At 43.6% G+C, this 12,899-nt stretch overlaps 1 pseudogene; it reads right to left on the reverse strand.

Annotated features, from left to right (window-relative positions):
* Nucleotides 1-8,479: 8,479 nt before the first annotated feature.
* Nucleotides 8,480-11,634, reverse strand: LOC136480972 (receptor kinase-like protein Xa21; annotated as a pseudogene).
* Between the last annotated feature and the right edge of the window lie 1,265 nt (nucleotides 11,635-12,899).

Below are 12,899 nucleotides of genomic sequence, written 5' to 3' on the forward strand. Positions count from 1 at the left end.
CAGCCCCGCCCTCCGGCCGCCTTCTTGGCCTGGACGGGTTCGCGAGAACCCCCACCACTCCCCGGTGCCCTCGGTTCTTCGAACCGTCGCCCGTAGGCCCCTAACCGCGCGCGCTGGCGAGCTCTTGCCGCCGTCCATGGCTGAGCCGCCGCGGCTGCTACTATTCCGGCGCCGGTGTCACCTTCTCCCTCCCCAGATCTAATCTGTGTCGCCCGCTCTTGATCCAACGGCTCTCAGAGGCCGATACCCTTTCGCGTGTAACTTTGCTAAAGAGTCCCTCAGTTTCGGATGAATTGAACCCGCCGTCCCTAGCGTAGTTTCCAGAGTACGCTTTCTCGTTTTGAAAACGTAAAGTACACTGTTTTAGTCCAAAATACGTTTTCAGTATTTACAGAAATGCCACTAGATTTGTTTTGCTCATAAAAACTTCGTTTTAGCTCCGAATTGATCCGTTCAAATTGCGTTAGCTTCGTAATTTCATAATCTACGTGTTAGTACCACTGTTAATCAATTTTGCAACTTTTAAATTTCATGGTTAGGTTTAATTAAATAAAGTGCGATAGGAAACCCCGTTTAATTCATAACTTTCGCGTTTTAGCTCCGATTTTCGTGAACTTCGCGTTGACGTGATCGTAGCGAGACGTATATTCTTTTCATAAACATTTTATCTTGTTTTCTATACTGCTGGTGTACTGTTCTAACCGTAGGATTGTTTGCTTTGCATGAATGTTCCTGGAATGTTGTGTGTTGTCGTGTTGGTCGTGTTCAGACGGTGAGGAGAACGTTGGAGACCAAGAGTTCTTCGACGACCAGCAGGACCAGCAAGAGTTTGTGCATGTGTCTACCTTGATGTCCTATTCACTTTAATCATTTACTTATGTGCATGTGTCTAACTTTGATAACCATAAGGACATTCTAGTCATTTAATGACATGACTTCTATGGGTTAATTGCATATGGGTAGATTGCTAGTGCTCTAACTGAACATGATCTATACAATGGTTAATGGTTCTATGGAACTAAAGGTATAACATGACTTCTAACAAATGATCCTTAGGGCAAAGGAGCAAATGACTTTTGATCATGTTGCTCCCGGCCCTCCATAAGGACTTATCTGTCGGCAAAAGCTAGGACTGACAGTGCAACCGTGAGTCATATGGCTCTGACTTTAGCTCAGTAATAGGACCTTTTCTAGCTTGTTAGAGGTTACCTTTATGGCGCAAGAGGGGCTTGCCACGTTGGGTATAGGGCTGCCTCTGTTCCTATGTGTATAGCCGCGATGGATATGTGCCATAGGAAAGGGGTGTTCCTGCATCTGCCTACCGAGGAAACTAGCGGCCCTAACTCATTAGAGAAACCTATGAAATGGCTTCATAGTGTACCCTGCCCGCTCACCTTGGCAGTGACATGGGAGTAATTAACCCGGGCATATGGGAATCACGACTTGCGGTGAATGTGCACCACCTCTGCAGAGGGTTACAAACTGTTATAATAGCTGTGCTCACAGTCACGAGCGGCCCGGAAAACTCACAGAATAATTGGTTACTCATTGCGGTTCATTTATGATGGTATACGATGATAATATGATGCAAATGACTCTGATATCTGCTTATGTGGGATTAAATGGGAGCTTAAGCATAACTTGATTAAACTTGATAATAAAATCTGGACTTACTAAAAGTGCTAACTGCAGTAAACCTGTGTCATCCTTTTTGAGCTACATAACCCCATGTTATCTTGTTAAGTACGGGAAGTACTTATGCTTGTTTACTTTCTATTTTTGGATAAAAATCCCGGATGGGTAACAGATGACAACATGTATGAGGAGTTTCCTGAGGATTTTTTGGCTTGTGGTCAACCAGTTGACCTTCCCTGTGATGGTGTTCCACGAGAGAGAGTTATCTTTTATTTTCCGCTGTGATGTGTAAGACTAAGTTAAGTTATTATCGTGATGTAGGATACACTGTGATGATACTCTTTTATAATTTGTCAACTTGTGGGTGTGACTGATCCCTGGGCACACATGAGTTTAGTGCATTCAATTTTATCCTTAAAATTGGGTGTGATAAATCATGGCAAAGCGTGACTGCAAAACACCAAATGCTCTCTCAACGTCCTTCCTGGCTGCTTCTTGAGCTTGTGTGGAGTGAGACTTCTTGGTACCTTGTGGACTTCTGTAGCTCTTCACAAATGTAGGCCAAGAAGGATAGATCCCATCTGCCAAATAATAACCCATGGTGTACTTATTGCTATTCACAGTGTACTCAATTGGAGGTGAAGTTCCTGAAGTTAGTAGCTGAAAAAGGGGAGACCTTCGAAGTACATTGATATCATTTAGTGATCCTGGTAAGAATTAGCAACAGCGCCACCAAATCATCATCATCCGATTCTTCTTCCTCCCACCATTGCTCCAAAAAATCATCTTCATCATCGGTGAACACCATCAGCAGTATCGTTGTCATATATAAATTTACAATTTCAGCAAAACATAGTCATCAGACAAGCGTCAATGCTCAAGAAGCCACACACACGTATCCTTAACTGTCAATTCTCAAGAAGCCATACACACACGTATCCTTAAGACTAGGAAGGCAAACATACGACCCAGATGTATATTGTCATGTTCAAATCTGGAGCAGATAGCCGAGGCATGCATACCTGGAGCAGAGAGCGCCGGCGTTCACATCAGCTCGCGTCGCCAGGAAGTCGCAGACTGGGACAGGACGCGGTAGCTGGGCGAGTCCGAGTCGCCGGGGAGTTGCGGGGGCCGGGCGAGTCCGCGCCACCGGGGAGTGGTGGCGGCTGGGCAAGTCTGCGCCGTCGGGGAGTTGCGGAGGATTGGCGGCGCTGCGAACCCTAGCGGCGCGCGGTGGGGAAAACTGAGCCTCCCAGCCACACACACACCCGTTCGCGCAACTCTTCCTTCCTTCTCTGCCGTCGCGCAACTGCTCCCTTCTCTATCGCGGCCAGACTCCTCCCTTCTGTCTGCGCCACCACCAGCCTCCTCTTAGACACGTCTACCATCTCTGCTGTCGTGCAGCTGCGTTTCCCATCTCCGCTGCCTCCGTTGGTCCCTGCCATTGCTGCCCGATGTCCACATCTCCCCGCCGCCCGCCATCCATGCCTCCTCGATCCCCTGTAGCAGCCCGCTGTTCCCACCTCCTCCCCCGCCGCTCAGCTGCCAGATCTGCACATAAGGCCACCAGGGATGGCATGTCCAGCTGTTGTGGCCAACTGGCGCTGCAAAGATACCACCTACCCCACTAGGGTCCGTGGTACCCCATCGCCTAGCGCATAAGTGTACCTAGGCGGCCGCGGAGCGACGCCTTGTGAAATACCGGATATATATTATATCTACACGCATAATAAAAAAAATATATCTAGAAAATTTAAAATCTTATAACTTGGAACAGATCGAGTATTTTAGAGTATGTTCTCCCATCTTTAGTAAATCACCTTCCCTAAGGGTACATGCTCATTTATCAGTTTTAATATGTTCATATGCTCATTTTAAGATACTCCAAATCTTACTACATGGAAAAATTTCAATGGAGCTTGTATTTTTTAGTACTCTATTCCAAATTATAAGATATTTTGACTTTTCTAGATACATAGTTTTTGCTATACACCTAAATATACATTAAATAGATATATAGTAAAAACAATGTATCTAAAAATGCCAAAATGTCTTCTAATTTGGAAAGGAGTGAGTATATTGTTAATTTGTTATAATACCGTGATAGTACTACATAAAATAAGTATAACTAGTATACATGGCATACGTGCTATCCTAGATGGTCTGGTATGATCACATACTCTCTGTGTGTCCACTTCGTCGGGCCATATGCACCATAAATCTTAAGATACACATTTATAGGGTATAAGAGTAAGATCAAAGAAGAAAAGGTAGATAAGATAAGACATTTAAATACACAGTGGCAGATCCAGAAATTGATTTCGATTGACTTAGCTAAATTAGTTATAATCTTTTGTAATTGTATAAATTCTACACCTTTTATTAAGTAGCTTTGCTTATGCATGACTAGGGCAGCAGCATGGGCAGCCTGGGCGTAGATCCGCTTTTTGCGTACTTATGGGTAGCAAATATCGGTGTTTACTTTGGTCAAAGAATCTCAATAGAAAATGTAACTGATTATCGGGTGAAATAAAAACAAAAAAATAATTAAAAAAGACTGAAACCATTCGGTAGTTCAATATTCTCTCCATTCCAAATTATAAGACATTCTAACTTTCTTGGAGAATCAAAGAATCTTAAGTTGGACCAAAATTATAGAGAGAATTACAAAAATTTATGACATCAAATAGGTATACTATAAAAATATAATTAATGAAATTTAATGATACTTATTTGGTATCATAAATGTTATTATTTTAATATAAATTTTGTCAAACTCGAGATACTTTTACTTTCTAAGAAAGTTGAGATGACTAATAATTTGGGATGGAGGGAACAACATAGTTATCCTAATAATGTTTTTTGTTTAGAACCATTTAGGATATTTTAGAAGTGTTTGAAAATCTTAGCAGTCTATGAATTTGTATTTCTAGAGACAGTATGGTTCCTACCCGCTGGAGGTCTCTATAGAGATGACTGTTGATGGAGCTGCATCTGGGAAACAAAATTGGCATAGTAGTGAACATTCTCTTTTAGAACATCTATAATAATATAGTTATTCCCATGTTTATTTGTTTAGAACCATTTAGGAAATGTTTCTCATAGCTATAGCTAGCATCTGCTGAGCCGTCTAAGGCCTTGTTTGGATCCACACTAACTAAACTTTTGCGAGCTAATTTGGCTAGCTAAAGTTTAGTTGTGGTTGTTTGGATCATCTAAATAATTGGTTTTTATTTACCATGTTGCCCTTAGTTTTGTTGAGCCCAATATGGACACGGAAAAAAGAGGGGCGATTTTGTCGTTACTCACGCTTTAGCCGGATTGGAACAGCTAAACGGATGGTATACATTGTAGCCTCCAGTTAAAGTTTAGCTGAGTTTTAGTTGTCTCTGTTTGGATCCCTAGCAGCAGCTAAACTAATTTAGCAGCTGAAGTATGTCCGGTGAATCCAAACAGAGCCTAAGAAAAGGACCTAGCATAAGCAGCTCCAACCGTATGCATGGTTTATCATGGTTCCAAATGCCCAGCAGTCACACAGACAATTTAAAATAGAAAATACTATCAATTTTGTAGTTGTTGAACTGTGATGAACAACTTTGTTTAACAAAATGAGCAAGAGCAATTGATACTTGACGGCCTGCTTTTGGGTCCACGTGCAGGTGGCTGGGGAGATCCTACACTTCCTTGCGGACCAGGACTGGGGACCCCGCCGTGCCATCGTCCACCATGTCAGTAGCAGTTTGTGCAAAAAGTAATAACATACTGGTTCATTATAAATATATCGCTGATCAGCATAAATAATCTGGACCTTCTCCAAATTCAGTGTATGCATCCGAGTGTCTATATATTGAAGGTTTACTACAATAATCCTGTACTAGCTAGTTTGTATTTTGAAAGATGAATTATATCAATATTTTATCGCGTCAAATATACACTGCCTTCTTTCTTGAATGATTATGATATCTACTCTTCTTTCTGCACTTTACATTAGTATTCTTTCGGTGTACACACTGGCTTTGATATAGGTCACTGCGGACTGTGCCTAAATAGATACTGTTTGAGTATGTAAATCGAGAACAAGAGAATGAAAATGATTGAACTCAACCTCTCCCATTCACACTGATCAGGTTTATATACACTATGAACCATCGCTTGGTGGGATGACCGATGCCCCGAAGTCGGTAATTTACACTAGCGTATAGTAACTGCCTGATTAAAAAGACGTTGAAGGTTAATCCTAATCACCCCTAGTATATAACAGACAATCCTTGTCGGCTTGTTGCTGCCAGTTGCGCTAGAGCCGGAACTGATCTGATTTCACTGTCTTGTCATAAGCCTAGGATCTGGGCAATGATTGGGATCCTACTGATCGAGCAGTGAAGCCGGCTATCGCTGGCAATTCAGACCACAACCTGGCAGCGATATGACATGATCGAGCATGCATAAGTTGTTGAAACACTTGAGGAGTTAGCACATTTGAAAAGGGGCGAAAAACTAAGTGTTTGGAGGCTTCTGGTAGGCACCGGATATAACTCCGGTGGTGATTAGGACATACCACCTTCGGATGCACCCGCTGATCCTCCAACCGTTATGCAAGGTCCAATGACTCGAGCTCGAGAATGTGACAACTAAATTTATAGGTGACCTCGTTCTTAAGCGATCATTTGTATAGTTTTAAGAATAAATTACTACCTAATGATGTTATCCTATTTAGGAATATTGGAGAGAGTCATGAGGAACTTAGAGGAAGATGTGGAGGCGGAGAAGACCAGCAAGAACGCCCCACACAAGCTAGAGGCCCAGTCCAACTCGACTTCGAAGTTATCATCACCTGGACTGGACAATGATTGATAGAGACCAAGTTACTATAGTGCACCATCTTTATCTCAGAATGACATTGCCTTATTAGTATTATATATGATAGCCCACTTAAAATCCCATTGTGCAGTTTGTTTTCACTTGTATATACTTTGTAGCAATGAAAATGCCCCAAATTTATTATGTATAGAATGAGTAATGTGAGTGATAGGATTCTGTACCAGATTGTTCCTATGGTTAGTATGGCACACGTTGCCTGATGTATGATGCTGTTGCAACATTGCATGGTTTACTTTTGCTATTGCCGTGCAAGCCCATGGTAGAAATCATTACAATTTGCAGGCAAGTAATAAAGAATATATAAGATATTATATTAGGGAATAGAAGACCTGTAAGCCAAAACTTGGCCCATGTAAGCCAAAAGCCCACACCAAACCCTCACCCTCCAGCTTTCCCCTGCCTCTGCTCTGTGCCGCCAGCTTCTGCTCGGCGCCGCCCGTGTTCACATGTCCGCGAAGAGCCACGCCGGCGAGGAGGGCCGAGTTCCGGCCGACTTCCTTGGAGCGGAACCCGAGCCCACGCCCGCGTGGCGCGCCACAGGCCAGCGCACCCGATCCCGGAGGCCGGAAAGGAAGACGCCCGTGGCCCTGACGAATGCCCCAGCTCCCCTGCTCTGTGCCTCCGACACGCCGCCGGCCCCGAGGTCAGTGGCCTTGAGATTTTCTTTTGCTTTTGAGATTCCAACGGATGATTAGCTAGCTTGCTGTGTTGAATTTGCTTCGCTATGTGAGAAGTAGCTAGGACCATAGTGTTGGTTTCTGAAACTACATGGGGGAAGATAATGCAGCTTAATGAAAAGAAGGGTCTAGGGAAGGGTGTCAGTGTCAAGCCTTACTCTCGTCAGTGCACGGGTTCACATTGCTTCAGGTTTACAAAATGCTGATTACATGGCCCATTCCAAATAAAACGGTTTACTGCTGTATGCTGTCAGTCGTTGCAACTAGAGGTCTAGCACTAGTACCATTATACAGATTGAAATTGTCCACTACTTTCCCATTTTTCAAAGAAAAAGGAGTCCATACCCCACACCCACAGTGAAACAAATTGAAAGTAGAGTCAAATAGATAGTAGGCTACAACCAAGGAAAAGAAAACAGTCTACAAAGATCAACATTTGAGCATAGTATTTTTTTTTGAAAGCCCCATGTGCATACTAATTTTCATCACATTTCTCCCAAAATACGGTTTCAATGCTAGGATATAGTAAAACATTTATATGAATGATTTTGTTATTTATTGGAATTGACATTGTAGTTCAGAGGTTGTTGTTTAGTGAAAATGGCATGGTGTTGTTCAGTTATGTGAAATTTTGTTCTGTTCTTCAGTTTTCTAAATTTCAGAGAAGGTTTGTCATCTTGCTTTTTTTGCATACTGAAAGATAGGTAATATGTGCTATGAAATGCAAAGTGGGAGGCCAGGAACGCATGATTGAAACACATGTTATATAGATACCGAGAGCATTCAATTTATTTCATCAGTTATTGCTCGAAAAAAGGGCATCATGCTTTGCTGTTTCTAACTAAGACTTTGGTTATATATTATACGGGGGTGAAGTGTGTTGATTTTAACACTGTGGGCTAGTATAACATCACTAGTTTAATTCTATCAGTCATTAATGTTTCACAGGGAGTTCGAGTTATTCTAAAGGTCTCAAATTTTTAGGTCATCACACAATTAGTTTGTGATACTTAGGGAGTTAGGGGTTACATAAAAACATGTGGTGATTCTGAACTAAACATGTGGTGGAAAAAGCGGTTGTGCGTACTGTTATTGACACTTGGTATTGTTTCCCAGTACGGTTTCCATGTACTGCACCAGTTTCCTATACTAGGAAAAGTACTAATGCTTGTCCCTGACTACATATTTATTTGATCAACTGCCTTGTACAAATCTTTTTCTATAGGCAAAGTGCAACTGCTACAGAGGTACTATGCGAATTACAGTAACTTAGATACACTTCCCAATGATCACAATGTTGAAAATTCTTCTTTGATGGCCAAGATTTCAGCATACACCTCCTCTGTTCTTGGCCGATCCTTGGGTGACATCTCAGAACATTTTAGACCAAGATTTGCGAGTTGCATGGCACAGTGCTGCATTTCAACTATTACTTGTCCTCCGTCTTCACCTTCATGATATCCAGTGAGATTTGGTTCTAAAATGTTATGGATATTCAGTGGAAGTGATGACTCCACAAAGTTGCGGATGTTTACTCCATCCTTAAACATGTCATCAGTTGGTCGCCTTCCTGTAATAATCTCCAGCAGAATAATTCCATAGCTGTAGATGTCACCCTCAACAGAGATTTTGCACCCCACACCATACTCTGCAATGTTGTGTAAAACTTAATAAGAAAGTCCTCCACTTAGCTATTTCAGAAAATTGGCAAAAATATAGATGAGATGTCAATGCATCATTTTCAGGACAAATATCATGTATACATAAGTACAATTCATTCTGATTAAAAAAGCACGAGTGAAACATGTGCTCACCTGGTTCAATGTAACCGATAGATCCTCTTGGTCCTACAGCACTCGATGAATTATTGAATCCAGTTGAAAAGTCAACAGAAAGAAACTTTGCAAGACCGAAATCACTGAGAGATGCAACCATTTCATCATTCAAAAGGACATTGCTTGGTTTCAGATCACGATGTACCAAAGGAGGAGTGCATCGATTATGAAGATAGTCCAATGCAGCAGCAATATCCACAGCTATTGCTATTCGTGTGCCTAAACTCAATGGTCTTTTCGTGCTTTTTATGTAGTCTTTCTGATGGAGCTAGCTTTCTAGGTTACCATTTACCATGTACTCAAGAATGAGTGCTTTGAATTCATTTCCAGTTGGATCAAACGTTGAACATACACTAATCACTCTTATAAGATTCCGATGGCGAATGTTTCTCAATGCCTCACATTCAGAAAGGGAGTTACTTGGTGCTCCAAATTGGTCGAGCCTGAATACCTTTATGGCAACTGCACATTCTTCAACCTTGAATTGACCTTTGTACACCAATCCAAATCTTCCGGATCCAACAAGACTGTTAGGAGAGAAACCATCTGTTGCTTTGAATAAATCACCATACGAGAAATTCTTTAGCTTCTTTAATGACTGGTTGGTTAGTTGCTTTCCTTTCCTTCTCTTCAAAATAATGACAGCAACACATGGTATTGTGACTGCAGCTACACTAGCAAGTGAAAATAGAACAGCTAAAATGTAGGCATGCTTCTTTCTTTGGGGTCGTGATGTCAAGCACTGTGGTACATGTAGATCAGGAGACGTTGCACACAACTTATTGTTTCCTTGGATGTACACATCATTTGGTTTAGCAAAGATGCCGCCTCCAGGGACAGGGCCCTCATAGGTCATTGAAGGATAGATTTAGAATCTGTAAAGAGCTAAGTGACTCCAAAAATTCAGGAATTCTACCAGACAAGTTATTCTGGGAAAGATCCATCACAGTGATGCCCTTTAAGTTGATGAAAGAATCTGGGATGCTTCCTTGCACATTATTTGCTTCTAAGTGGAGTGACTCCAGAACAAGGCATTGACCAAGTGTGGAGGGGATCTCACCTAATAATCGATTGTTGGAAAGACTAAGTGAATTCAGATTGATCAATCCACCAATCTCAAACGGTATGTCTCCAGTGAGTTTGTTATTGGACAAGTCTAAGCCAAAAGAAAGTGTAGATATTGAAAATAGTTCCCGTGGAATGCCTCCGTATAAGCTATTGGAAGAAAGATTGAGTGTTGTCAGTTGTTTGCAGTCCTCTAAACTAGAAGGTATGGGCCCAGTCAAATTATTTTCCTCGAAAAGAAGTTCAGTAAGCGCTCTAACTTTCCAATTGATCTTGGGATTTCTCCAGAATGTTGGTTTTTGGATATGGTCAGAATGGACAAGTTTTGGAGGTTCCCTAGCGTGTCTGGAATTTCCCCTGAAAGAAAATTATTATCTAACTGAATTACCGTGAGATTCGTGAACTTTCCTATCTCTGATGGTATAGAACCTGTGAATTGGTTAAGTTTTAGAACCTTGATCTCTAAGCTTTTTGGGATATTGGTGATATAAGTAGATATTGTACCTTGGAGGTTGTTTCTATCTAACCATAAATTATTTAACTGTGTGCAGTTGACTAGAGAGGACATGAAAGACCAATCTCCAGCTTGAAGCCTATTTGCACCTAGATGTAGGTAACTCAACAAGGTCAGGGATCCCAGTGAAGGAATAACACCCATGAATGCGTTGCTACGGAGATCTAGATATTGCAAATTTGTGACATTGGCCAGTGAAGCTGGAATTGACCTTCAAACCTGCTCCCTTCCAATATCAATTGTGTGATGCTTGTAAGGGTGTTGCCGATACTTGGCGGGAAGCGTACCGGCAAGTTGGTTGGCCCCAAGTCCAAGAAAATTAAGAGAGGAGATGTTATAAAGTGCAGGTGCAACGGTGCCTGACAAGTTGTTGTAGCTGAGGTCTAATGCTTGCAGGGTTTTTAGCTTACCTAAGCTCTCTAGAATCCTTCGTCGTAAACTGTTATGAGAAAGCAGTAAGAAAGCCAGGGAAGAAAGATTACCAAGTGAGCTAGGAATCTCTCCAGAGAGCTTATTTTGATCTCAGCTAAGGTAATTCAGTGCTGAGGAAGATGCCTACAAGAAAGGCGGAACTGACCCGGAAAGGGCATTGTCTGACAGATCTATGTAATACAGAGATGTGGTATTGAGCAAAGCAGTGGGTATCCCTCCAGATAGGCTGTTGTTCTAAAGATTCACCCAAGTGAGGATTTTGCTCTGTCCTAGAAATTCAGGAATGCTTCCTATGATATTGTTGCTGGGGAGAAACAATGCATAGAGATTGGGAAGCAGGCCAAACTGTGGAGGGATGCTTCCCTGAAGATTGTTGTAGCCAAGAATAACGGTCTGAAGGGATGAGCACTGAGCAAGACTGAGGGTTCTCACCTTGGAAGGAGTTGCTATCAAGGTCGGTCGTGTGGAGGCGGGAACATGCAGATATCACCTCTGGTATCTCACCACTAAGGGAGTTCATGCTGAGGTTGACGTACCGAAGCTGGGTTAGCCGGCCAATGTCAGGAGAAATCTGACCATCAAGCTGGTTGTTGGGCATGTGGTGTTAGCCCGAGATCCCTCGCATGGGTGAGCAGTACGCTCACCGGCATTCTTGCACACACACTAGGTGGGAGATAGAAGAGGGAGTGAGAACAGAGCGCGCACACACAACACTAGCATCAGCGTTGGCCGAAGCTCAGCTTGGAGATGGCAAAACTGAACTTGCTATGTTTACTGAGTTGCCATGTAGGGGATATATACAACTCTACCCATCTAATCCTCGTACACAGACATGTCCTGCCATGATGCTACAGTGACTAGATGTGACAGTAGGGCTGACTTTGGCGCCTGTGGCTACAGTGTAGCAGGGGTCACTTTGGGCGCCTGCCCCCACTACGGGTACAGGGAGAGCAGCAGATTACTTTACAATTCTTCCCCTAATCCTGCTGCTAACCCGAGGTAGGAACTTCCACCATGCCGATCGTCTTCTTCAGCTCTGAAAACCGAAGGCGGCAGAGTGGCTTGGTGAGGACGTCCGCGAGTTGATGACCAGTTTCGATGAACTCGATGACGATCTGCCCTCCATCGACACAGTCCCTGAGGAAGTGGAACTTGACGTTGATGTGCTTGCTCCGGTCATGGAGAATCGAATTCTTCGCGAGGGTGATGGTGGACTGGTTGTCCACCATCAGTGTTGGTGGGTGAGTTTCCACATCGGTCAGCTCGCCCAGCAGCCGGCGCAGCTACACAGCTTGGCACGCCGCTGTGGCCGTCGCCACGTACTCCGCCTCGCATGTGGACAACGCCACCACCTTCTGCTTCAGTGACAGCCATGAGATTGGAGTCAACCCAAGGAAGACGAGCACGCCAGAGGTGCTCCGCCGTCCATCGATGTCCCCCGCCATGTCTGCATCACTGAACACTGTGAGCCGCAGCCCACTTCCGTCGGTCTTGGGGAAGATGATCACCTGATCCACCGTCCCCTTGACGTAGCGCAGCAGCCGCTTCACCGCGGCCTAATGATCCTCTCAGGGATCCTCCATGAAGGGGCTGACGTAGCCCACGGCGAACGCAATGTTCAGCCTCGTGTGGACTACGTAGCGTAGCCCACCAACGATGCTCCGGTAGAGTGTTGCATCTACCTTTGCCGTGGTACTAGCCTTTGTCAGCTTCAGCCGCTCCTCCATCGGAGTCACGCACGGCTTGCACTCGGCCATGCTGCTCTGCTCCAACAGCTTCAACGCGTACGCGCTCTGACCGAGCGTGAGTGCCTCCTTCCCCTGTCTTACCTCAATGCCGAGGTAGTAGGAGAGCGCGCCAAGA

The sequence above is a fragment of the Miscanthus floridulus genome, chromosome 9 (genome assembly GCF_019320115.1).
Source record: "Miscanthus floridulus cultivar M001 chromosome 9, ASM1932011v1, whole genome shotgun sequence".
Classification (NCBI taxonomy): domain Eukaryota; kingdom Viridiplantae; phylum Streptophyta; class Magnoliopsida; order Poales; family Poaceae; genus Miscanthus; species Miscanthus floridulus.